The following is a 24459-nucleotide window of genomic DNA, read 5'->3' on the forward strand; positions in this document are numbered from 1 at the left end:
GTTTACAAGATGAAGCTTGCCTGAAGACACACAGGAAGGCATCCAGGAGCCTGACTTCCTGAGGAGATTCTCCATGCCTGATAGTCCAGATGGTCTTTCCCCTGCTCAGTTTGGAGTCAGGGTGCAGAGGAGAATGCAGGTGGATCTCTTAATGTCTCAGAATTTTCTCCCTCTAAGGGAGACTTCCCTCAGTCTCATGTAAGATTGGATTGTTCTCCCAGAATCTTTGACTGATGAAGTTATGGGGTTGGAAAGAAATTAATAAATCAGGGATGATACTTTTGCCTGAAGACCTCACTGATACTTATTGTTGTGAGTGGGGTGAGGTAGCATTCTCTAATTATGAGGGAAGCACTAGTCATCGGCATAGCCTTCTGTCTTCAAAATGTTAGAAGAGGTATGCTAGAGAATAAGTCATGATTTCCATGTGAGAATTTGCCTAGAAGTTCCTCTTTGCTTGCAAAGAGGAGAACAACATTTTATTGAGCCTCCCAAACAGTCAACTGACTCCAATTGGAATGAACTTCACGTCCAATAGATCTGCAGAGATTGATCAGAAGTGCAGAGAATTATCCTCTCCCACATGATTTTCTCTCAAGTTTGATGAGCCTCTTGAGGGTAGAAATTATTGAGCCTGTGTTTATATCCTGTATCATAGACTGAATATTGGATCCTCTGGGACTCAGTGTTCTATTCAGTTGCTATTTCACAGAAAAAATTCCTAATCCCCGGTGCAAAGGATCATTGGCCTCTGTGGTATCCCCTCAGTATCACCTGGCATAAGCACAACTCTCAAAGAAGTTCAAGGAGCACACTGACTTGCCATTTCTAGTAGTTTCCTATAACCCTCTGGGAGTGCACCCATAAAATATTAGATCATTATTTTATCACTATATATGTTTATGGATTTCAACTCAATAAAGTGAAGTTAAAATAGTGGACCCTCAAGATAGGGTTAAATGCCCACTTCTCTACTTCCTAACTGAGATTTTAACAAGTTATAAAACTCCTCTGAATTTTTTTTTCATCTATAAAATGAGGCTAAAAAAAGGAGCTGCCTCATAGCATTGTAGTGAGTATTAAATGAATTAATTCACATAAAGTATTTGAATCATACCTGACACAGGAAAAGTGTCTGATAAGTCCTAGCATGTTTTACCTTTTTCATATTACACATTCATATATATATATAACAGATATATATATAACAGATATATGTATATATATATACCGAGATTCTAAAACAGGACAAGAAAGACTTTTGTACAAGAATATTTTTGTTCTGGTGAGCTTGCTATATATTATATGATGTATAACATCCCTGGCCTCAATCCTTTGGATAGACACCTGTACTACCACCTGTATGACCACACATAATTCTGAAAATCAAAATTTCTGTACTGTAGAGCCAGACATTTTTTATTGTCTCTTGGGATTCAAAACTGACAAAGTTTGAGACATCTGGTCTATATTGATAAACTGGGCCTCAGTCCTGCCTCCTAGACAGTTCAATTTTATGACTTACAGATGCCTCAAACTCAGGCCTCAAAGTTATTTGAACATTTTTTATTATTCCCAGTGTGACTCTAGGATCACTGGGCTAGTTTGAAACTATCATGTACCCCAGAAAGGCAGTGTTTTAATTCAGATCCAATCTTCTTTTTTCTATCATTTTTAAAATTCAAGAGTACATTTTTGTCTTTTTATGATATAATTTCTTGAAGCTTTCTTCTCTTTACATTGTATTGTGCCCTTCAATTTTTATTTATATGATCAAGTTTGTTTATTTTTGTTATAGGTTCTCTTCAAGTGTCTCAGCAGAGTTACCCACACATTAACATTTAGGATTTGGGTACAAAAAGCTGACTGATATTTACATATGGGTGCTTGTGAATAGTGAAACTCCTAAGATAATGAACTCTAAGTGGTATTGCCATCAGGCTTTGTTATGGGCTGGTTTGATGACTGCACAGAATTGTCTTCCCAGCTGCCTGAAGGATATGAGCATGACTCTTGAATACACTGAGCTGAGCTGAATAGAGGAAGAAGGCTGAGAGTGTCAACATTTATTATGTACACTTTCACCTAATTTCCTGTTTCAGAGAGGTCAGCTTTCCTTAATGTGCACATAATCACCTAATTTAGAGTCTTTAGATTTCACTTTTTCCATATAGGAAAAGTATAATCTTTGCATACCTGCATGTAATAGGAAAGGAGATCTGAAAGACTTTCAAGCATTCCTCTCACTTTGTACCCTTCCTCACCACTACTTCCAAAGTTTCTTTAACACAAAAATCTGAGCATATGAGGGGTTATATGGTATAAACTAGGTGTTATCTTGATTTTTATCCAATTATTTACTAATGTCACTTTCATGAGTTGCTAAATGACATGCTGCACATTTATTTACCTGGCATACACAGTTATGTTTGTCGTGAATTTACTGTTTCTTCTGTCCTTGTGTGTTAGTGCAATTTTTAATGCCTTTTTTTTAGTGTTAGTGAACTTAGGAAAGACAAGGTGTTTATGTGAAGTCTGCCATCTGTAACCGAGATCTCTTTTTGCACTTCTAAGAATACTGAAGTACCCTAACACTAAAGACTAGAGATTACAGATCCCAGGTCTGCAGAATTCTATTCTATTCAATGGAGATTGTGCATGATGCCTAGAACACTGTGAAAGAGTCTCAGTTTAATTCAGAACATTTACAGATTTATTTTATTCCATGACGACTTTTGAGTATTAGGCCATAAGCATGGTGAAAGCAAATATGAATCGATAAGGCTGTGCCCCTAGGACTTTTCAGTGGATACAGACAATCAAGGAAATGGAGACTGGCACTGCTCTTAGCTATTGATGTGCTAAATTCTTTCTATGCCCTCCTCATCTCACCCTCATAACTGTCCTCTGAACAAAGCATACCTGTCTCTCCTTTAAGAATCCCAAAGCCGGGAAGGAATAATTCACTGTTTCAAGGTCAAAAACAGCTAGTGGAAGAGAAAGGTTCATACTTAGGTTTATCTGAATCGAAAATTGATTTCTTTAATCATGACATCATACAGGTGTTTATGACATATGATATCACACAATTTTGTGCAAGGTATTTTGAAGACTCTTACAATATAAATGATAGAATTCCAACCTAGCCAAATTGGCCTACACCAAAAAAGTGCAAATGTAATTAATCAAGGATGCACAGGGCTTCCTGTTACGGCTGTAAGGGTCAAGTTATGTCAAGGGAGTTGTCTCATTTCCCGCTTTCTTTCTTGTTTATTTCTTGTGGACTTTATTCTCACATAGTCTCTCCCTCATGCAGTGAAAAGAGGACAACCTGAACGCCCAGATTTAATCATATAAACTCAGCAATTCCATGGAGAAAACAAAATACTTTTTATTATTTTGGCAGAAAAGACCAAGAAAAATCAAGAGACTTTTTCAATAATCAATGTTACTAGGTGTTGGCATGTGATGATAAGACAGCACCATGTTCTGTGAGATGGGCATGCAAATGGTTTAAATTATGGCCTCTTCTTCAAACACAATACAGTCAGAAAAACAAACAGCATACTATGAATCTTGTACGTAAATATTTAATTCTGATTACGTTACGTTTCAAGTCGGAAAGAACAAAAACTTGATGATGAGAATATATAAAGACTATTCACTGCAGAAAATAGCTACCACCCTAGGAACTGTGTAAGAGGCAGCATAACCAGATTCTTGAATCTCAGAGCAAGTGCTCTATAAGACAAGTGCTTTCTTGAATGAGGGCCTTAGGTCTGGCTTAAGAAATATCTCAATGGTGTATTATTTAGTACAACCTGTTGATTCCTGGTCACAGACTCATTTCTATAATTCCATCACTCTGAAGCACTATCTGGACACATGCTTATATTGTCCTAGAATTCATGCCTGTGGTAGAATCCATGCCAAGTACTTAGATGGATCATGCAGGAATAGCACGAGGTCAGGATCCAGTGTTGGTCTCATTGACTGGCATTTTGGACAATCAGAAGCAGCCATAGCTGTATAGCATAGGAAAGTAAGAGAACATGTTGCTGAAGTAACCTCCATCTCTCCCATTATGAACATGTCATACATGTGCATATTCTATAATTTCTGCATCACTGATGATGAAAACCAGCTTTTGATAGCTAGTTAAGTCATTTTATCCACTTTAACTTTTAGTGCCCCTTCTATGGTGATAACTCTGTGTTGGGTGTTAACAGTTGATGCAAAAATCTTTGAACTTCATGACGCAGTAGAATTTGTCCTTCCCCATATGTCTATCTGATAACAACCTTATCTTTGACATTTCACTCCTAATAGCTTTGAGACCCCTGATCAGGTGGCAATTCTATTGGTGAGGGCCAGGAAATCCTCATATCAGGCCATATCTTCTACTATGAATAATGAATAAACAGATTTCACACTCACAGTACCATCTATTAGGAAAACTTTTTCCTCCTCTACCTCATTTCAAGAATAGCCCTGAATGTCTGTTCACCTGTTATGCACATAAACAGACTCATCCATAAACCTAGTTCGGTATCCTTACTTCTCCTCATGATAATCATAAAGAATGCAGATATGGTCATAGGCACAAGTTGGGGAATCAGTGCTGGCAAAACAGTGTTGAATGTCATGGGGGTCTGGGACACCCATACATCCAGCCTAATGATGCCTTCTGGTTTCATTAGGATTAAAACTATATGTGATGTTTTCTAACTGCAAGCCCCAAATTATTTAGGAATTGGCCCTCTGATAAACCCAGTTCTCACTGGCAATTCTAGAAGTGTGCTCAGTTTAAGTTTAAATTTAAATGTTAGATTTAAATATTCTAAATCCATCAAGACCCCAAAACATTGAAGAAGAAACATTAAAAAGCATTTAACTCCCAACTCTAGATGGCAGGTCCTTGATTCAGAACTACAGGAGCCTGCGGGGAAGATGCTTTCATGGGGGGGCAATGCAACTATTGCCATTGCTGCCAACTTCAACAGCATAATGTCTGTTGAATTGCATGACCAAAGCCCAGGACTGCGGAGCTGCCTGCTACAGAGCCCTTTCCTGCTTTAAGCCACACTAATTGGAGGCAGATTTCCATGTCACCCTGTAAATGGCCAAGAACAGTATTCCTAAGAATGGAATAAGTTGCCTCCAAAACTCTACACATCTGTCAACTACTGTGACTGTCTTTTTGATTGAAGATGCAAGATGCAGCAATTTGTCTTTTACTTTGAACAAGATGTTCCAACATTCCACAGACCAAAGGGCCCTTTAAAAAGTTATCTGAAGTCGCAGGTTCCCGAATTTTTGTAACGTTCACATTCCATTCTCTAAAGCAAATGTGTCTTACAATTGTCTCCAAAGTACTAGGCACAACTTGCTTGTTCTACGTAATCAGCAAGTCAATACCAATACAGTAGATTAATGTTATCTTTGGAGGGATACCCAAATGGCTTGGATTTCTTCTGCCTATGTAATGACAGAGAACAGGGGTATTATAATTGCTATATGTAGAGCTGTAAATCCCTGGGCTAAATCCCACTTGACCATGGTGTATAGTTCTTTTAATGTGTTGTTGGATTGAATTTGCTATTATTTAATTGAGGAATTTTGCATTTATGTTTATAACAGAAATTGATCTGTAATTTTCTTTTCTTCTAGTATCTTTATCCACCTTTGGTAATAGGGTGGTGTTGACCTCGTAGAATGCACTAACAAGTGCTTCCTCCTCTTCAAGTTTTTGGATGAATTTGAGCAGAATTGATAGTAATTCTTGGAGTGTTTGCAATAATTCACCTGTAAAGCCATCTGGTCCTGGGTTTTACTTTGTTGGGTGGTTTTGATGCTGATTCAATTTCTTTACTTATAATTGGTCTGTTGAAATCTATTTCTTTTAGAATCAGTAGGTTGTTTGTGTGTTTCTAGGAATTTGTCCATTTTATCTAGGTTGTCTAATTTGTTGGCATACAGTTCTTCATAGTATCCTATTACATTCTTTTTTATTTCTGGACTGTCAGTAATAATGCCCCCCTTCATATTTCTGATTTTATTTGTGTCTTCTCTCTTTTACTTTGACAGCCTAGCTAAAGGTTTGTCAATTTTATTGATTTTTACCAAGATCAATGTTTATTAGTTCTTTTTAATTTCTTCTTTGATCAATTGGTTTTTTAATAGTCTGTTATCTAACTGCCATATAGTTATTGACTTTCTAGTTCTCTGCCTGTTATTGATTTCCAGCCTTTCTTCATTTTGGTCAGAAAAGATGTTTTGTGTAATTTCAATCTTTTCAAATTTATTGAAAATTCTTTTGTGGCTGAATACGTGGTCTATCTTGGAGAATAAATCATATGCACTTGGAGAATAAATCATGTGTATTCTGCTGTTTTGCAGTACAGTGCTCTCTATAGGCTGATTAGGTCTAGATCATTTAACATATTATGAAAATTCTCTATATCCATATTGATTTTTTTCTAAATGTTCTATTTATTGATGAGAGTGGAGCATTGAAGTCACCTATTATTGTATAAGTGTTTATTTCTCCTTTCAGTTTTGCCATTGTTTGCCTCATGTATTTTGGGGAAGCATGATTGATTGCATAAATATTTATTATTATAATTTCTTCTTGGTGGATTGACCATTTTATTAATATTTAGTGTTGTCCTTTATCTCTTGTAACTGCTTTTAGCTTAAAATCCATTTTGTCTGGTATTTGTATAGCTGTATTTGCTCTTTTTTGGGTAGTATTTGCCTGAATTATCTTTTGCCATCCTTTCACTTTCAACCTAACGTTGGTCTAACGTGAGTCTCTTGTAAACAACGTAGATTGTGTTGTGCTTTTAAATCCATTCTGCCAATCTGTGTTTTTTGTTTCAGGAGTTTAATTCATTTACCTTAAGTATTATTACTCTAAAGACAGTACTTCAGCCATTTCATCCTCTGGTTTTTATATGTTATATCTGTTTTCTCTCTCTTTTTCTTTATTGCAGCTTACTTTTCTGCATATTTGACCTTTTGCAATGTTATTGATTGAGACATGTCTCATTTTTGTTTCTGTGTATATTTTAAATGCTTTCTTCATAGTTACCCTGGGATTTTTATTTTACACTTATATCTATAATCTTTTAACTTGAAAAGATACCAACTTAGCTTCAGTAGCTTACACGTTCTCTGCTACAATATCATCCTTTACCCCTCTTTATGTTATTTTTGCCCTACATTACACAGAGAACTATAAAATTTTGTGAAAAGAAATAAAAGAAGATCAAAATAAACAGAAGGACAGTTCTTGCTCATGGATTGGGAAATTAAATATTGTAAGGATGTCAATACAACCCAAAAATGATTTACAGATTCAACACAATCTAAATTGAATTCCACCGTTCTACTTTGCAGAAATGGGAAAAACAATCACCAAATTTATTTGGAAGGGTAAGGGTATCCCAAATAGCCAAAAAACATCTTGAAACAATGAATGAAATTGGAAGACTCACATTTCTTGACATTAAAATTTATTACAAAGCTACAGTGGTCAAAAGAACATGCTACTGTCACAAGGATAGATAGATACACCAGTGAAAGGAAATTGAGAGTTCAGAAATAGACACTCACATCTATGACCAACTACTCTTTTTTTTTATTTTTTTGCATGGGCAGGCACCAGGAACAGAACCCAGGTCTCCGGCATGGCAAGTGAGAATTCTGCCACTGAGCCACTGCCCTGATCAACTGCTTTTTAACAAAGCTGCCAGTCCATTGAATAGGGAAAGAATAGGTTCTTCAGAAAATGATGCTGGGAGAACTGGATATCCATATGCAAAGAATGAAAGAGGACCCCTATCTCATATCATACACAAAATTAACTTGAAATGGATCATGTACCCTAAAACTCCTAAAAGAATAGGGATCCATCTTTTGGATGGTTGCTAAGACTTTATACCCAAAGCACAACCACCAAAAAAAAAAAAAAGGTAAATGGGGCCTCCTCAAAATTTGTGCGTCTAGTGACTTTATCATGAAACTGAAAAGACAACCTTCTCAATGGGAGGAAATACTTGAAAACCACATATCTGATAAGGTTTAATATCCATAATATATTTGAAAAAATGTACAACTCAACCATAAAAAGACCAACAACCTGATTTTTTAAACGTGTAGCAGACCTGAATAGACATTTCTCCAAAGAGGATAAATAAATGGCCAAAAAAAACACATGTAAAGATGCTCAACAACATTAGCTATTAGGGAAATGCAAATAAAAACCATAATGAGATACCATTTCATACCAACTAGAATGGCTATTATTTTAAAAGAGCAAACTTACAAGTTTGGAGAGGATGTGAAGAAATAGGAACACTCATTCATTGATGGTGGCAATGTAAAACAATACAGCTGCTACGGAACACAGTTTTGAGTCCCTCAGAAAGTTCAGTATAGAATGACCATATGACCCAGAAATCTCACTACTAGGTACATACCCCAGAGAGTTGAAAGTAAAGACTCGAGCAGATGTTTGCACACCGATGTTCATAGTGACATTTGTCACAACTGCCAAAAGATGGACGTCACCCATGTGTCCATTAATAAATGAGATTATTTTTAAAATATGGTATATACATGCAACAGAATATTATTCAGCATTAAAAAAGAATGAAGTTCTGATTCATACAACAATGTGGAGGAACTTTGAAGACATCATGCTGAGTGAAATAAGCCAGATAGAAAAGACACATATGCATGATTGCACTGATATGAAATACCTAGAATAAGCAAATCACAGACTCAGACTCTAGAATATAGGTTACCAAGGGCTAGGCTGGGGGAATTTAATGCTTAAATTGAACAGAATTTCTATTTGGGTTGATTGTAAAGTGTGGAAATGGATGGTGGAAATGGTAGCACAGCACTGTGAATGAAATCAGCAGTACTAAATAATATATGTGAATATGGTTAAAAGGGAAAATTTCAGGTCACATTTAAGTTATTAGAATAAAAAAAGAGACAGCAGAGAACTATACAACACATTGAACCATATTATAAATGACGGATTATAGTTAATAGTACAATTATAAAAATGTTCTTTCATGAATTTTAACAAATGTACTGCACTATAAAACAAATACATACATACCTACATAAATAGACATAAGAAACCTGGAAATTATGATCCGTTCCACTTGAATAAGAACACTTTCAAATTCCTCTAATTGATTGAAGCAGAAAAGACTCTACCACCTGTAGTTTTTTAATCCCTTGTGAAACTATTTTAGGTAAAAGAGAATATGCAACTGAGATTGCAGATTTAAAATTATAATAGTTATAATAAAATAATATATCAAAAATTATTGGTTGCATTTAAATGTTTTCAATAAGAAAATCAGATCAATAAACACTTCAAATAGATGAAAGATTGAAATATATAAATTAAATTTCCTGGTCAAAAAAAAAAACTGAAAAAGAACAAAAAAAAAGAACCCAAATATAGCCTAAATAAATAATAAAGATAAAATCTGAATATTATCAGGGAATGGAGAAACAGTAGATACATCCAATAAAGTTATAGTTGATATACAAAATGTTAAACCACCAGCTAAGTTGAAGAAAAAACAGACTGTACAAATATATTATAATAAATGAGAGGGAAAAATTAACTTATATAAAAAACAAAATAGTTTTCTTTGAAGAACTCTATGTAAATCAATTTGAAAACAGAGATTAAAAAAATTTCTTAGGAAAATAAGGATCAATAATTTCTTAGGGAAATTTTTATTAGAAATAGAAACTTAAACCAATTTTAAGAGAATTCTACAAGAGCCTTCAAATTTTAATTAATCCCACTCTATAAATTGTTCCACTATTTGAGAATGAAGTAAAACTTTCTAATTCCTCTTAAAAGCATGGGTAGCAAGGCTATTTCTGTATGTAAATCAAAGTATTCCCTAGTTCTGTTTGCAGAAATCCTAGAAGCAAAACAACTCCAGTAGCAATAGGTGTACCTTGTACTCAGATCTTGACTTCTAAATGTCATTTTTCAGTAAAAGGAACCAGAGAAGTATGAAGAAATGGCTTATTCAGGGCATGATTGTTACTAGAATAGGTTGGGTTGCAAAAAAGTAAGGAAGTGCTAAAGGAATTAGGAGACATGCTGAAAGGACATGAGCCATTCTGAAGGAGTTCCCAATGGCTAAGGATGAAAGAGTTTGAACAGTTAAAAAGCAAAGCAAAACAGTGATGGTAATGCATTAAAACTTAAATATAAAATACTTATCCATGAGTCCATATTTATATTTTAATAAATAAACTGATAGAGGATGGACAGATAGGTAGATATATAGATAGGTAGATGAGAGGTAGATTAATTGACTGGTGATTAATAGGTAGATGGATAGACAGATGATAAACAGGAAAGAAGGCAATTCTTCCTTATACTACATCAAATTAATATGTGTAGATGGAATGAAGAAAAAAAATCATCATTTGACAAACACCTTAATAATAAACGTTTCAGGTTGTAATTACGAGTGGATGCTAAAGTGAGTGAGAAAAATAAAAGATCAAAAACAGGATATCTGTCTACCCAATACACATATTCCCCCAAATAATTTAAGTTACAAAGGAGAAAATAAAAACTTTACAGTGGAGAAGCCTAATCCACTTTAGCCAAATGAGAAAAGTTATCATTCTCAGTGATGATACACGATATGACTAACAAGGGCACAACACTTCTTGGGTATTTTGCCAAAAATGCACAAGCTGAAATTATGCAGACAATTAAGACAAATCTAAACTGAGGGATATATTATGAAATGATTGGTTAGTATCATTAAAAGAGTAAATGTCATGTAAGACAGAGAAGACTGAGAAACTGTCCTAAATTGCAGAAAATTAAAAAGACATAACAATTGCTGTGTGAGATACTGGATTGTCTCAAGAATAAAAAATAAGGGGGTAGAAGGAAAGGACATAATTGGAACAATTGATGTTGTCTGAATAAGGTAAAAATATTCAGAGATAAGTTCTCAAATGATTCTAGGAACATATTTTATTATCATTAATATAGACTTATTTTTTTCATGACAAACCTCTTGATAAGTAAAACAATGGCTAAAAAATTTCACCAAAAAATGTGCAGTAATTTTCTTCAAGTGTCAAATTACAAAATTCACCATAGGAATGACATACTCTTTTGCAAAATATTTGACATCATCATAGGTAGTAATAAATGCAATTTTTGTAATGTCAACCATCTCTGCCCTTATTATAGCCTGAGATAAAGGTTATCTCTCATCTAATCAACCTCTGTTAATGTTGTTTTGAGAATTAAAGGTTGAGTAGTAAGTAAACTCTTCAATATTGAATACACAGGTAAGTTCGATGCTCTCAGCAGCAGGTGGCATGTGGTAGAGTTTGGAAATTCTTATAGGGGAACAGGAAAGTAAGAATGACGAAAGGGGTGGTGGTAAGAAAAATAGAACAAAAAGATAAGATTCAGAGAAACTGCATGCACAGTTTGTAATGAAAGAATTTCTTCAATCTGGTTGCTGAGACAAGAAATGATATTGATAAGAATGAAAGGTTTCTGTACTATTCAGTACTCATGAGTTGACGTGAGTGGACTGTAGCTGAATTATTACCCCAGGTGATAGGAACTTGCCATACTTACATGCGCAGGTAGGAAGAGACCACAGTACCTCTGCTATGTCTAAAGACAATCCCAGATAGCACAAGTACTTCTTTTAATTATTTGGAGACATTTTTTTTTCAATGGGTGAACAAATTTTCAAAAGTAGCAAACACATTTGGCTTAGGCAAACTATTTTCTAAAACTAGAGCTTATGTGAAAATCAAGCAGGTTGATATTAGGGTTAGAGAATGCTGAATGAGTTATTGTTTAAGGGTAAAAGAGAAGAAATTAGACATGATAAACATCTAGGAAATAAAACAAGAAAATCAGCAAAGATAAAATTTATAATGCCTCAATATTGAATAGACATTTGAAAAAGGTTAAAATAGTAATTATTAAAGTTACCTTAGAAAACACTTAAATTGTCAATTGTTACATGGTATCTTGGTTGCAAAGGTCGCTATGACAAAAGCTGTGCAGTGGTTTGGCTTATCCAACAATAATTTATTGTCTCATGTTTTTGAACCCTGGAAGTTCAACACCAAGTTCCCCACAAGCCATGCGCTCTCCTGGAGTCTGGCGTCTGCTGTCATCTGTCTGGCATTCCTGGGTTTCTTTAACTTGCATCTCTGTCTCTGCCCCTGTCACATGGCGGTCAGGCTTATTTTCTGGCTTCTGCTTCCTGTCTTTTATGACTTCTGGTCTCTTATACTGACTGCATCCAAATTCCTCTACTCACAGGACAGAGGCCCACCTGGTTGAATTTGGCCTCATCTAAATAGTATCTCTGAAGATTCTACTCACAAAGGACACCATACTGTAATAACAACATCTTCAAAGGCTCTATGTAAAACTCTATGTATAAGAACATGGATTAAGACCTGAACCTATTTTAGGGAGGACAAAATTCACCCCCCAGCAGACCAGAATAAGGATTTTTACACTGGTCCTCTTTTCCCTGTATTCTCCAAAAGAAAAATAATCTAACATCCTATTATAGAAAAGACTAATTAGTCAAAATGTTTTTCAAATTAAAATGACTCCACTATCTGTATTTGTGGTTTTATAGCTTAAAATCTATATGGAATAATACATGGAAGTCAACAAACAAGGGCATGAGTTACTCATGTTCAGGTACTCCAGCACTACGACTGCAACAATTCTTTAACAACAAATACAAAAATCTTCATCCTACCCAGAGTATGATTTCCCACAAGGGAGAAGTTAGGAGTGGGTAAGGGATTTCACTTTCCCATCACTTTATGTTGCAAATTGTAACTGGTTTTATTTACAACTCACTGTTTTATCTCCTGAAGTTCCTATTCTTTTCCACCTGATTTCTAAAAAATGTGACAAGACACCTTTCTCCTTTATTCCCCAAAGAACTACTAACACATAGTCGTTGCAAACTCTAAGTTTTCTTACAGCTTTATGAATAGTGGAGGATGACGACAGCACACTTGACACTAGACACATATTCAGGGCGACATGCAGTTTCTAAAGGCTCAATGACCATTTGCCACGTAGGACCTCACATTACTGTCCACATGTCTCTTTCCATCCCAGTCTGATGACATATCACTGATCTCTTTTCTCTCCCATCTACATATTCTCCTAAATACAAGCACCATCAAACATTCCAAATTCATTTTACCTTATTATGCAGGAAAACTTGGTTTTCTATTTGAGACAATCATTTCTAAACTATGCTAAATCTACAAACCTACTCTTTGCAACAAAAGGAAGCATCAAAAAATGGCAGAACTCCATTCTGAGAGAAAGAAATTCTCCTGGTATAAAGTATAGTCTACTTTCCCAAATGCAAAAAATATTTCATGTCTACTGAAATAAGAAATAATCAAGTAAAATAGCAGCAATGCATTTGACAAGGAACAATAGATTTAATTCAGGACACTAAAGTTTACTTAAGGATATTTTATTGAGAAGCTGGGTGACTTTAAATTAATCATTAATATTTCCGGGTTTCACTTTTCTATCCAGCAACAAACATATAACAACTATCCAGTAAAGATTTTTTTGTGTAAATAAAATAAAAGTGTTTTGCAAAACAAGCCTAGTACACCATGTGTACATCAGTGTTTATTATTCTTGATCATCTCTATGGAACTTTCATTCTCTGTGAAACACTGACATTTGAAGGAAGCATACTGCTGCAAGTGGAGGGAGGAAAACTGGGAGTGGTGACATATCCTTTGATTCACACTTCCAAGGCCACATTCCAACAGTCACATGCGGAAAGTCACCAAGTGTTTCTTCATCCAATCACTGCAGAAACATTCATCTTATTATCAGTCAAGACATAAGTATGTTCAACCTCCCCCACAGACAAAAAAATCATATAAAAATTCCTTCTTTAAAGTTATTCTCAACAACAAACTAAAATAACTTTAAAGTTATTCTCAACAAACAAAAAAAGAGAGGAGAAGAAATTGTACAGATGACGAAGAACAGAACACCTACTCTAACAAAGTGGAAATAAATTATTGAACGAAAGCTCAAACTTCCTTCAGCATGCAAACAAAGAAGCAGGATAAGAAAGCAGCTGACAAGTGTATTGCAAAGAATCACATTAAACGTCCCTGTCCTGAAACTCCCTGCAAAGGAGATTCCACTTCTAATGAAAACTTTCTTCTATGAAGATTTTTCTCATGGCAAGTTTAACATCTTTGTTCATTACTGTAGATTAAGGGGTTCATCGTGGTAACCACATTGGTGTAAAGATAGAATAGTTTTTTTTCCCACATTCACAGACTCAACAGTAGACATCTGCAGATACACAAATGCATGTGATCTGAAGAACAGAGAAATAGCCATTATGTGGGAACTGCAGAATCTGAAGGCTTTGGACATGCTTCAGGGGAATTGATGTGTAAGATGCTGCAGAGAAACCACAAGAGACAAAGATAGTGAGACTGGTCATGATGACATTAGCACCTCCCACAATGAATTGCACCAGCTCATAGATAAAGGTGTGTGTGCAGGAGAGCTGGAGCACAGGGAGGATGTCGCAGAAATAACGGTTGATGGTGTTGGCATCACAGAAGGTCAGTCTCCACATGCATCCGGTGTGGGCCATAGTACCAGAAAATACAATCAAGTATGAACCAAAGACAAGGCTGGAGCACACTTTAGGTGGCATGGCAATGATACACAAAGGTGGATTACAGATGGCCACATAGCAAATGTAGGCCATGGAAGTCAGAACATAAACCTCAGAGATGACAGAAAAGCAGAAGAAATAAAGCTGTGTCATGCACCCCTAGTAGGAGATAATATTCTTCTTTGATAAAAAGTTAATCAGTATTTTGGGTGTAAAAAACTGAGGAATAACAGAGGTCCATGAATGACAAGTTAAAGAGGAAAAAGTACATGGGGGTGTGAAAGTGGGAATTCAGCCCAATTAGAGTAATCAAACCCAGCTTTCCCTGCACAGTGATAATATACATCACTAGAAACAACAAAAAAACTGAGTGATCGGAGATCTGTGTGATCTGTTAAACCCATCAGAATAAATTCAGTCACAAAAGAACAATTTCCAGGAGCAATTCTTCTCTGTGGCATCTGTGTGGACAGGAGAAAAGATTTGCATTGTAGGGCAACCCAGATCTTCCCAGAAAATCTCTGTTCACAGTAACAGGCTCTAGAGTGGCAATGTCTGAGACTAGCCCAACATGGACCAAAAGAATCTGCCTTGTCACCAGCTAAAAAGTGCCACAGATTTCCCAGTATTATAGTCCTTAAATCTTGACATAGTACAAAATACCTATAACTTATTCCATGGATTGGAGGCCAGGACTGCCATGTAAAAACATGACTACTGGAAAAACCAAGGGAGAAGAGGGAGGAGAGATGGACCAGGACAAAGTCCTTCTCTCTCATCTCATCTCTATTCACTGAGCCCTCCTCTCAGCAGTAGAAATGGAGACAGAGGCCCTGGCTACCTGGAGCTGACCTCTCATGCAGCTTGGACATTGTTATGTGAACACCGTTTCAAGATCAAAACTGAGGGACCAGAGTCTAGGAGAAGTCCAGTAGCTGCCCCAAGTCACAAAGTAAAAATTATATAGGGAAGAATAAAAAAAAAATTATATTGGGAGAAATGAGAGTTGCCACCGTGGAGAGGGAACCTAAATACTGAAATATGGGAATGCTGAGGGCCCGGTATCTCTGAACATTCTCTGCTGCCCCTCAAAGAGATTCTTCCACCTGACTCACTTGCGTATCAGGACTGCACAACATGGGGTAAGAGCAGCATTTCTTATTCCTGTACTTCAACTCCAAATAAGGAAGATGTGTACAGATAAAGTTCAGAAACTCAACCTCTTTAATTCTGAAAAATCTCAACTTCCTGATCCCTCTTTTTTACCCCATGTTCCTCAAGGAGCAACTTCAAACTTTGAGATTTTGGCTCCTTTGATTCTGAGAGGATGCAGACTAGAAGTATTTTCCAATACACCCTGGAAATCATTTGGAGCTACAGATAACTGCTTATTTTATCTATGAACCCTTTCCACTACCAGAGAAAAGTGAACATTCTGTAGTAAAAATGTAGAGGACTTAATGTTGGTTTAATGATATAACACATTTGGTTATAAACAGGTTTGAAGCTTGCACAATCTCTGCTCAGGATATAGATTCTGTGTGTAATACAGAATTAAGAGGACCTTATTTAGACCCTAAAGGATGGTGTCTCTTCAGTTCCTTAGCAATGCAAATTTTCCTCCAGTTTTCACTTCAGGCCAGGGATTGCTCATACCCCAGTGCAGAGGTAAATTGGAGCACCCAATCCCCTACCATCTTTACCCTGAAAGAAATTCTGTCTGTGTTTTATTTCATTTTTTCATCCCGTATCCAAAGGACTATTTCCGAGTAGGTTCTGCTTGCAGGCTTCTTTATTCTTTATTAGAAACTTCTGAAAGATTGCAGCAACTGATATCTTCTGGGATCTCCAAATAAATTTTAATGCTTTGAATTCTTCTACTGTCTTTCTTCTTAATCACCTACCAGAAATTCCTACCTGAATGTCCGTAATAATCCTTAAATGTAACATTTCAGTAACTAAAATCATTAATTTCTTCCCATCATAATAATTAAGAATCTGGGTTCTGAAGTTAGAGGGCATGTGTTTGATTCCTACCTCCGTAATTCCCGATTCTGTTACCTTGGGCAAGTTACTTAAACACTCTTTGTCTTAGATAATTGTTCAGATAGGGATGTGAATAATTACATCTCTTTCACTGGGTTGTCTCTCAAGTGCTTAGAATAACCTCAGGATAACCTAAGGACATAACTCAAGTGCTTAGAATATGTCCAAAATATGCTAAGTAGGCAATAAATGTCAGCTGTCATGATTTATGTTCTTAAAGCCTCCAATAGATGCTCCATCTCAACACTCATCAGGCATTATTCTTTTTCTTTTAATTTCCACCCCCTCCAACAAAGTATAAGCTCTGTAAGGAAAAAGACCACTTCTGTCTTGTTTACTACTTTAATTCTGGTGCTAAGTACCAGGGTAAATAACAGGCTATCAGAAAATATTTATGGAAATTATGTTGTTCTCTGCTGCAAATCCTCAGAATATATTCCCCATTCCTCACATACTAAGCAATAGACTCTACCACCACAATGTTCTCCATCCTTTCCCTCAGCCACCACTTGAAATCAGGAACTTTTTATGGTTTAGCTGACTTGTATTACAGAACTATAGTGGCGTCTAAACTTTATTCTATAATTTCCCAAACACTTACTCTAATTCAGCCATGCACACTATTGCTAGAATTATCTCTGAAAACATGCTTATCTCTTCCTGGCTCCAGATGTTTCAGTGCTTCCCCCTTGCCTGCTGGGTTTTAGAACTTGTAATAAACTATAACTTCCAAAGTTTGTATTCCGCTTGGATTAAATTTAAAGGAGAAACTGATTCACAATTATATTTGATTAGAAGCAATGAAAGAATATTCTGATGGATTTAATTATTTTGAGCACATTGGTGTTGTGCAAAATCTGAATTTTCTCAGCAATCATTGTAAGGAGGATGCTGGAGAATGTTTGCGTTATAGAGAAGAAAGCATGGATATGAGGGCCAATTAACATCATCAGGTGAAACAAATTATATTGACAAATCTTCACACACACACACACACAGCCCATATGTACGATCAATGGCTCACAATACCATCACATAGTTGTGTATTTATCACCATGATCATTTTTAGATTATCTATATCACTCCATAAAAAGTAAAAAGAAAAAGGAAAAACCTCATACATCCCGTACACCTTATCCCTACCTTTCATTGACCACTAGTATTTCAATCTACCCAATTTATTTTTACCCTTATCCCCCCTATTATTTATTTATTTTTTATCCATACTTTTTACTCATCTGTCCATACCCTGGATAAAAGGAGCATTAGACACAAAGTTTTCACAAGTACACCTAAAAGTTATATCTTTATACAATAAAATTTTATCTTTATACTGGAACACAGTTTCAGTTACTTCCCTCCAGGAAGTGCAATACACCATAAACCAAAAAGGGATAGCTATATAATGCATTAGAATAACCTCAGGATAACCTTTCAAGTATGTTTGGAATCTGTCAGTCCCTGAAACTTTATTTCCTCTCATTTTTCTCTTTTTCGTCTTGGTCAAGAAGGCTTTCTCAATCCCATGACGCTAGGCCCCAGCAAGCCTTGGGAGTTCTGCCCCATGTTGCCAGGAAGATTTACATTCCTGGGAGTCATATTCCACATAGGGGGGAGGGCAGTGAGCTCAGTTGCCAACTTGGCTTAGAGAGAGCCCACAGCGGAGCAACAAAAGAGGTTCTCTGTCTGTGACTCAGGCATAATTTTAAGTAAGCTCAGCCTGTCATTTGCAGGAATAAGTTTCATAGGAGAGAACCCCAAGATTGAGGGCTCAGGCTACTGATTTGGTTGTCTTCACTGCTTCTGGTAATATCAGGAATTCTCCAAATGGGGAAGTTGAATAGTTTCTCCTTTCTCTCTAGTTCCCCCAGAGGGCTTTGCAAATACTTCTGTATTCACTGCCCAAATTAATCTGAGATATATCAGTGCATCACACTAATGTGGACAAACCAACAAGATCTCATGCCCTTTTCAAGATTCCACATATTTATGGGGTTCAGCTAAACTGAAGATACAAATTAAATTAGGTAGTTCACTACCCAACATATAAATTGTGCACCAAAACACATCTTTCCTTTGGTCTCACACCGAAGTTGTAGTTTTAAAATATGGACAATATCATCCTTTACCCTATATTCTGCTGTACCCTAGTCTTATCCAGATCAGTTTCATTCATATCTCTAGTCGAAGTCTGAACCCTTTTTCAACTTTTTAATCAGTTCCTGTATGGGGTAGTGCTGACTTGCATAGCTTCAGAGCTCTAACTCTGAGTCTCCAGTCTCAAATAAATACCTGTCTGGGAAAGACCAAGTTATATACAAAGAACTCAGCATCTCAGAATTTATAAATAACAGTTACAACTCCTGAATATATGTGACTGCTATAGGTGTTTACAATCTGGGACCCTTTACAGTAGGCCCCGTCCTGATAACCCAGGCTCTCAACTTCAGTTCACTGAGTTTTTATATTATAATTAGTCCATGTGAGTTAGGTATGAGAACAGTTGTCTTTTTGTTACTGACATTTCATTCAGCATACGGTCCTTAAATTTCACTCACATAGTTGCATACCTCACAACTTCATTCCTTCTTGAGGCTGCTCAGTGGTCCATTGCATGTATGTACCACAGTTCCCCCTTTCATTCCTCAGTCATTTTACCCTTAGACCACCTCCATCCATTGTGAATCACCAACACTGCCACCATAAATAGCAGTGTTGCAAATGTCCATTTATTTCCACACACTCAGTTCCTCCAGGTATATACTGAGCAAAGGGGTTGGAGGATCATAGTAGCCCACCCCTAGCCTCCTGTGGAACCACCACACTGCCCTCCAAGGGGCTGTACCTTTCAGTTTCCCTACTGACAGTGAATAGTACATCTCTTTCTCCACATTTACTCTAGCACTTGTTTCTCTCTGTTCATTTTAACAATTTTATTCATGCATCAGACAATCCAACCTAAGGGCATAGACATGTCTTTGCCACCATAATCTATTTGGAGAGATTTCCTTTTCTTCCATAAAGCATCCCTCCCCCTCCCCCATGCCTCCTGCCTGTTGACGTTTAGTTTTGGTATAATGCCTTTGTTACATTCAGTGCAATAATATTGCAACGTTACTGTTGAGTATAAATCCTAGCTTGCATTGATTGTATTTTTTCCCATATACCATCCATTTTCAACACTTCGCAATTAATGACATTCATTTGTTCTTCATGCAAAAACGTTTTTTACTTGTACATTTAATCACCATCCTGGTCTACTTTAGGCATTCCTAAGTTATACTGTCTCAGTCTTTATCTTCTGTCTTTACTTCTGGTTTTATACATGCCCCAGCCCTTTTCCATCAATCATAGCCACATTCAGCTTCATTCAGTATACTGATATTATTGTACTATAATCAGATAGTTTTGCGCTATCCATTTCTGAATTTTTACAGTCAGTCCTGTTGCACAATCTGTATTCCTTCAGCACCAAATGTCCAATCTCTACCCTATTTCTATCTCCTAATAACCCATGTTCTTAACTTAAACTCTCAAAGTTCACTCATTAATGTTAGTTCATATTAGTAAGACCCTGATTTTATGGTCCTTGGGGAACCAATCATATATAATGCTGCCATAAAAATTGGTGTGCAAATGTCTGTTTTTGTCCTTGCCTTCAGTTCCTCTGAATATATCCCTAGTAATGGGATTGCTGGATCATATGACAATTTTTGAGGAACTGCCAAACTACCTCCCGGAGTGGTTGTACCATTTTACATTCCCACCAATAATGGATGTGTGCCTCTTTCTCCACATCCTCTCCAGCACTTGTCTTTTTCTGTTTTTCTGACAATGGCCATTCTAGTAGGTGTTGGATTATATCTCATTGTGGTTTTGATTTACTTTTTCTTAATAGCCAGTGAAGTTATGCATCTTTTCGTGTGCCTTTTATCCATTTGTAGTTCCTCTTCTGAGAAGTGTCTGTTCATGTCTTTTGCTCGTTTTTTTAAATGTGGTTTTTGTCTTTTTGTTGTTGAGTTGAAGAATCTCTTTATAAATTCTAGAATTCTAAATCCTCATCTGATATGTGTTTTTCAAATATTAGCTCCCATTGCGTAGGTTGTCTTTTTACTTTACTGACAAAGTTCTTTCTTGCACGAAAGTGTTTAATTTTGAGGAGTTCCCATTTATCTATTTTAATTTTTCACTGCTCATTGTTTGGGGTTTAGGAAACTGACTCCTATTACAAGATTGATAAGATCTTTCCCTACAGTTTCATCTAAAAGATTTATGGTCTTAGCTCTAATGTTCAGGTATTTGATTCATTTTGAGTCAATTTTGTATAGGGTATGAAATGGTTTATGGCTTTTGTGATATTGTGATGGAATGAATGTCTTTTGCATTTGGAAAGAACATGTCTTTTTAGGGTCCAGAGCATGAAATGTTCTGGTTTGAAACTGTTTCGTACCCCAGAAGAGCCATGTTCTTCTAATCCAATCTTGTGAAGGCAGACCTTTGATTAGATTGTTTCCATGGAGATGTGACCCACCCAATTGTGCACTGGACCTTTTGATTAGATGGAGATGTGACCCTGCCCATTCCAAGAGGGTCTAAGTAGTTTACTGGAGTCCTTAAAAAAGTTGACACAGACAGCAGAGGGTTCAGATGCTTGGAGACAGACAGAAGCTCAGAGAGGGGCCCACTGGAACTAGGGGCTGAAAGTGATAAAATCTGAGAGGAAAGGCCTAGCAGACATCACCATATGCTTTCTCATGTGACAGAGAAACCCTAGAAGTGATTGGCCTTTTTTGAATGAAAGTACCCTCTTGTTGATTTGGACATTTTGATGGTTTTATAACTATAAATTTGTAACTTTATAAATCTCCTTTATAAAAGCCAATCCATTTCTGGAATATTTTATTCTGGCAATTTTAGCAAACTGAAACAAGCAGTTGGAAAAAATTAAGAGAGACTGATGCTTTTTGACTTAGAAGGAATCCCTCTGTATAGCAATATGCTGACATCCACACTATACATAAACAGTGTGTGTGTAAATATATGCATGTGCATATTTACTTTTCACATACAAATGCATATATATTTCTATGATGAGTTGATTATTCCAAGTCAGATTAGTTGATTTAAAGCTTAGAAGAGCAATGTTACTTTATAAAATAAATATTCAACTTATATCCACCTAAAATGAATGAATACAATAATCTCTAACAAGCATTTCACAAGTTTTTTATTGTGGTTGACCATTGTGGTTGCCTCCCCTAGTTGCCTTACATCAGAATCCGCTTTTCACAATAGAGGTTACACATGGGAGATATTCATTTTGCCAGTTTTCTTTGCGACAAGTCTTGACCAGCTGACCTAATTCTCACGGAAAAAAACATAAGAAGAAGTCATTTATTGGCTTCTGTAGAAAATATACTTTATCATATACAAGGAAAGAAGTGTGAGGGGAAATATTATTCTTTTGTTCTCTTTTTTTGGATATTGACGTGTGAAGATATGATTCTTGGAGTTCTGACTGTCATTTTATGACCATAAGGTGACAAGCCTGAGGACTAAAGGCATTGGGTTGTGGACAATGGAATGGAAGAGCTCTATACCTTGATGAGAGCATTGGGTTGTTGAACCAATGCCATGACATTTTACTTCTAGATTTATTGTTATGTGAGAAAAATAAGCTCTTATTTAATTCGGCTTTAAATTGAGCACTTGGTAACTTGAAGATAGAAGCTTTATATGTGATATCTAGTGTTAGGGGTAATTTTGGGATACAGACTTTGAAAAATTACATAATTTTGTTAGATAAACATCTTGGGAAATTTCTTGGTTCTTTGGGATCATAGTTTTGGGGATTTATACTTTTTTACAAGATTCAACTGCCGGGGGTAATGAAGAAATTGAAAAGTCTAGATCTAGAGAGAGACAGAGCTGCGTTTTCAGGGATTATTCTAGCAGCAGTGTGCATGACTGACTTAGAGTAAATATGCAGGACTTTCTAGAGTAATAGTTAGAAGCCACTGCAGTTCACTAATATAGGTCAGCTAAATCCTACTGAGTGGAGGCTGTGGGCTTGGATGGAGAACTTGTGGAGTTAAATTATACTGTTTAGCAGTGTTGAGATTTGTGAAAGATATTCTGAAGGTTTTCAGCCTGAGAAGATCTTACCCTCCAGAAATATCTTTGAGTTGCTACTGTGTATTTACTTACAGGATTTAATACCAGAAGAGTAGAAGAAAAGATGGAAGAATTATTTGTCTGCACAGATCTTATAGATTATAAAAGAGCACAGAAGTTAAAAGATAATGAATAATGTCTCTCAAGTGTTATGACGGAACATCTACTGGATGTTGTAGAATGCAAATCATGACAGGTGATTTTTACTCACTATTTACCATATGCTGGGCATTGTTCTAACACTTGAATCATATTAGCTCAATTACTCATCATAATCACATAATGAAAGAGATACTATTATTCCCATCTCTATCTTACCAAATCTCTGAGGAAGAGAGAGGTCGAGTAATTTGTTGATGGAGTTAGAGTTACTAATTGTGGAGGTAAAAGTCAAGCACCTGCCCACTAATTCCAGAGCCTGGATTCTTAACTATTATGATGAGAAGAAAATGATGGCTTCACTTACTGAATTTTACATTTAAGAACTGTGCCAGTTTGAAAATCCATGCTTTAATCCTAATTCAATTTTGTGGAGGCAGCTGTTTCTTTTAATCCCTATTCAGTACTATAGATTGGGAGCTTGATTAGGTTGTCTCCACGGAGAAATGACTCATCCAGTTGTGGGTTTTAATCTTGGATTAGAGGTAGATAGGACTCCACCCATTCTAGGTGGGTCTTGATTAGTTTGCTGGAATCCTTTAAAAGAGAAAGTGCTTTGGAGACAGAGAGAAAGCAGCAGAGACACAAGAAGTGCAGAGCCCATACAGCCAGAGACCTTTGGTAATGAAGGGAAACACCCCTAGGGGAGCTTCATGTAACAAGAAGCCTGGAGAGAAAGCTAGCAGATGTCACTGTCTTTGCCATGTACCTTTCCAGTTGAGAGAGAAACCCTGAACCTCATCTGCATTCTTGAACCAAGGTATCTTTCCCTGGATACCATAGATTGGACATTTCTATAACCTTGTTTTAATTTGGACATTTTTATGGCTTTGAAACTGTAAACTTGCAATTTAATAAATTCCCCCATTTAAAAGCCATTCCATTCTGGTAGCTAGCAAACTAGAAAGAGGACCATTTAGAATATTCAGCTAGAACTTTCTAATAGATGTTTAGAAATAAAGGCAGTAGAAAGAAAGCAAAGCATTAAACTTTATTTGGAGTTATCCCAGAAGAGTCATTTACTGCAATCCTTCAGAAATTTCTGATAAAAAAATATTGAGACCTGTTTACTGAAGCTATGTGGAAATAGTTCTCTGGATATGGGATGAAAGAATGAAATAAAAGAAGACAACAGACAGATTTCCCTTCAAAGATGAAAACAGGAGGGATATGATATTTCCAATTTAGCTTTGAGTTGGAAGATGTACTATCCCTAGTCTGAAGTGAAAACTTGAGAGAAATACAGCATCCCTAAGGAACTAAAGAGATTCATCCTCTAGGGTGTAAGTACAGTCCCGTTATTTTTGTATTCTTACAGAGTCTGTTCCCT

At 36.3% G+C, this 24459-nt stretch overlaps 1 pseudogene; it reads right to left on the reverse strand.

The window, feature by feature from the left end:
- Positions 1-14264: 14264 nt before the first annotated feature.
- Positions 14265-15211, reverse strand: LOC143644972 (olfactory receptor 8B3-like; annotated as a pseudogene).
- Positions 15212-24459: the final 9248 nt, after the last annotated feature.

This window comes from Tamandua tetradactyla, chromosome 8 (assembly GCF_023851605.1).
Source record: "Tamandua tetradactyla isolate mTamTet1 chromosome 8, mTamTet1.pri, whole genome shotgun sequence".
Lineage (NCBI taxonomy): Eukaryota > Metazoa > Chordata > Mammalia > Pilosa > Myrmecophagidae > Tamandua > Tamandua tetradactyla.